Below are 4,021 nucleotides of genomic sequence, written 5' to 3' on the forward strand. Positions count from 1 at the left end.
GACGAACCATCTCAGGTCAATGATGTTTTTGGTTGCTAGTTTCTTTTTCCTTTTTTTTTTTAAAGATTTTATTTTGGGGGCACCTCGGTGGCTCAGCCGGTTAAGCGTCTGCCTCTGGCTCAGATAATGATCTCAGGGTCCTGGGATCAAGCCCCACGTGGGGCTCCCTGCTCAACGGGGAGTCTACTTCTCCCTCTCCCTCTGCCTGCAGCTCCCCCTGCTTGTGTGCTCTCTCTGTCAAATGAATAAATAAAATCTTTAAAAAATATATTTTATTTTTAAGTAATCTCTACACCGAACGTGGGGCTCAAACTTACACCCCCGAGATCAAGAGTGACATGCTCCACCAACTGAGCCAGCCAGGTGCCCCATCGATAGCCAGTTTCTAAAAATTTTTTTAATAAATCAAAGTTATTTCCTTATATTAGAATAATTAATTCCTGATCTATGCATTTGGGATATTTAAAATGTACATTAAGAGAAATTCTGTTGGAGCACCTGGGTGTCTCAGTCGGTTAAGCGTCTGCCTTTGGTTCCGGTGGCAATCCTGGGGTCCTGGGATTGAGCCCCATCTGGGCTCTGCACCCAGTGGGGAGTCTGTTTCTCCCTCCCCCTCACTTGTGTTTTCGCTTTAGCTTGCTCTCTCTCTCAAGTAAATAAAATCTTTTAAAAAAAAGAAATTCTCTTCGGGGCATTCATTAATTTGGGGGATTAATGAAGGCCTCTCTCTCTTTGTAAACCTAGACTAAGTGTAAATTATAATCTGCAGCCACATTCTGCGTATTTCTTATGCCTCAAGCCACCACTCTGCCTTAATACATCTGGGATTTGAAAGGAAAGACAAGTTTAAAAACATAGTGTATATGACAAAAATGCCATGCACTTACAGGAAAGATATTCTTTGTTGTTGTTGTTGTTGTTGTTTGTTTCTTCTGGGTAGCCTGAGCTTCAAAAAAGAATGTTCTTTGTTAGCGTGTGTCAGACTGGATGTGAGCGTTAACTGAGGGATTCTTGCTGAGTGTTCTCTGGCTTTCAGTCTCTATGTGCTTCTTCCAGCTGTGGCCAGAGCAGAGAAGGGGTCAGGACTGGGTCTGACGGTACCTGGAGCCTACTGGTACAGACCCCGCAGTTCTGAAGGTACTTAAAGCATTGAGAAACTTAATATTTAAAAAAGAAAGAGAGTGGTCAACACTAGGAAATAATTTTTGGTTTCAAAATCATCTGGTGAGAATGGCAATGGGCATGTATGCGCAGGAACGTTCTTGAATTTCCCTCACTCCCAGCAAGGCCTGGGGTCTCTGGGTAACAGTAACGTCCTGTTTGTGGAAGGCTGACATTGCAGACGGTTCTCTGACATCTGTCACTCACGAGGGAAGAAGGAATAAAACATTAGCGGCCACCATGGCCAAGAGCGTATGCTTTCCCAAGAAAACAGAGCCTCCCACGCTGGGAACATATTAAGTGCTGCCAAACTGGTCTCTGATTAACTCCCATGAGAGGAAATTCTGATGTGACCATGGCACCTTATCTGTGGTTTATTGCAATCACTTCATAGGACTGTGGCGGCCACAGCTGATCACTTTTAACACAGAACTCCATTAAAGGAGCCTCACATTTCTACAGATTCCTCAAAAACAAAGGTTGAACTGAGAAGAAAGTAATGCTTTAAAAAAAAAAAAAGTGGGCCTGGCCTCTCCATTTCACCAACCCTTACTTGTTTTTTTCTACACTGGCATTTGCACACAAAGAAGACAGCATGAACAAAGCAAAGGTATGACTGCTTCTTCACAGTGTGTGATTATTCTAGAACACTGCTCAGGAGACCGTCTCCTTACTCTTGCTTTCAGCAGCAGTAAACCAACAGGTCTCCTTTCAGTGTTTAACAACAGGAATTGGGGTCCTCTCTAGGATGTTGAAGGTGCCAAAGTACTTTTGAAAGCGTGATGGTCAGCTTCTGAGTTGCAGAAAGATCGATAATATGCTTTCCTGGGCTGTTGGGGGGGGGGGAGGGGTGGAAGAAAAGGGAGAAGAGCCTCTTTTTGACCCTGATGGAATCTCTTCTCATTTTTCTGTTGAAGCAAGAGAACCTGTGTGCCAGAATGGCTTCAATCCCCCAATCTCCTCCACAAAAAGGGAGGGTCGTGAACAGAATTTCAGACATGCTGGTTGAATGTTCGGTGGCCACCTTCCATAAATCCCTGTGAGGAGCCTCTTAGGAGGTCTCCCCTAGAGTCCAGTGTTCAGCCTGAACGTGTCAGCATGAGTGGAGCTCATCTCCGGAAGTGATACTGTTCTCTCACTAGGGACTCGCCCCACCCCATCTTGCACATATTTGTGGTCCCAAAGGGGCAAGGTGGGGATGAAGATGGGCTGAGGGATGGAAGAGAATATATGGGCCAGTGCAAGCTCATCATGGGCACCTGGCGAGCCTCTGTGACAGGCAGGGCCTACAGAGAGTGACTCCAGGATGTCGCCTCAGGAAGGGAAGCCTCCTTGTCATTCTGTTTCAATGGCATTTCCTTATCATTTTACGTAAAGACCCTACTTGCCCCCATTTGGTACACAAAGACAAATGCACGCAGAATTTACTTCTTTATTGATAATGCAACTATAGGAGAGATAAGGGTGGCAGGGTGTCAGTGACACCAAAAGAACCCATCTCCAATCTGGCTCCTGAACGTGAGGGCATTCTAGGACCTATCCAACATGAGGAAGAAAAGGTGGTCCAGGTTAGCAGGTGGTGCATTTCTGAGCATTGATGCTCTCTCATTTCTCCTACACTTGGCTCTCCTGTTCTTAAACCACACCTATGATCAGAGGGAAAAAGGGATCGGTTTAGCATATCGAACACTTAATGTCATCATAGAAAAAATGCTACGTGCCACTGTATATGCCATGGAGATTTTACACGCCGCACCAAGAGAAACTATTTACTCAGGAAAGTTAACACCACACCCCCCCCTCCCTTTAGCTCATCCTTAGTGAGCACCAGCTATGTGCCCAGTTCCAGAATAAGCTATTGCTTTGTCTCTCTCCTCCCAGTTTTAATATTCAAATGGTTTTTTCGGGTATTGGATGTAGGTCTAGCTTATGAGTTGCCCTGGGTCCTTGTTGTTGATCCAATGCCTGGTAATAGGATAAAGAAAGGTCTGTATCCTGACAGCTGATCATCAGCTGTCCAGTTACCTCCTGCCCCCTCCACACTAAAGAGAGAGTCACCTTGTTTTGGGGCGCAATCTGGCATTGTAAATAGTGGGCCCTATTTAAAGTCCTACTGACGGGAACGGCTCCCTATTTGAAAGGCCTATCTGCAGTGCAACGTAAATAATTAACAGGAGGAAATGCGTTGGGTTTTTAGACAGATTTCCTTCAAGGATGTCTAAGGGGTCATTAGTCCTCTGAAACCTTGAGAGTTAAAAAGTAGTCTGGCAAAGGAAGGCCTAGTCATGGGATCCCACGGAGTTTGTGGCTTGTCTAGCTGGGACACGAGAGTTGCTGAAGCCACGAACACTGCCTTGATTTTAGCCTATAGTGTTAAGGAAAGTGGACACCAACTTGACCCAAATTAACGAAAATGCTCACCAATCTTTGGCCACCCAGGAGTTGAGAGGAAAGAGGCACACCATTGTGGCCATTGTCGGTTCTGCATGCTCCAAGCTGCCCCACCCTACAAACCTTCCTGGGCTCAGGACCAGGTCAGCTTACTCTGCTCTGGCTATAGTTCCGGGATCCTGGACCGGAGCCGCTGTTGTCCCGCAGGGCAGCTTATCCCAGGCGCTGCTACTCAACCAGGAGGTCCCAATCCCATCCCTTATTCTTAAGGCAAGAAGGTGGAACATGCATTTTAGGAAGATAGTCGACAACAATGAGGGTAAGGGATCATAAAATGGCTCCTTCCTACATCTCTGTCAACTATTTTTGCAAACACACACACAAACAAAACTGTCAGTTAGACTTCACTGTCTTCTCGGTGTCCTAGTTGATGGGGTTAACATTGTATTTAAAGCCTTTCAGAAGTTTC

This window comes from Mirounga angustirostris, unplaced genomic scaffold, assembly GCF_029215605.1.
Source record: "Mirounga angustirostris isolate CCGP_5_RB_7025 unplaced genomic scaffold, mMirAng1.0.hap1 SCAF_11, whole genome shotgun sequence".
NCBI lineage: Eukaryota > Metazoa > Chordata > Mammalia > Carnivora > Phocidae > Mirounga > Mirounga angustirostris.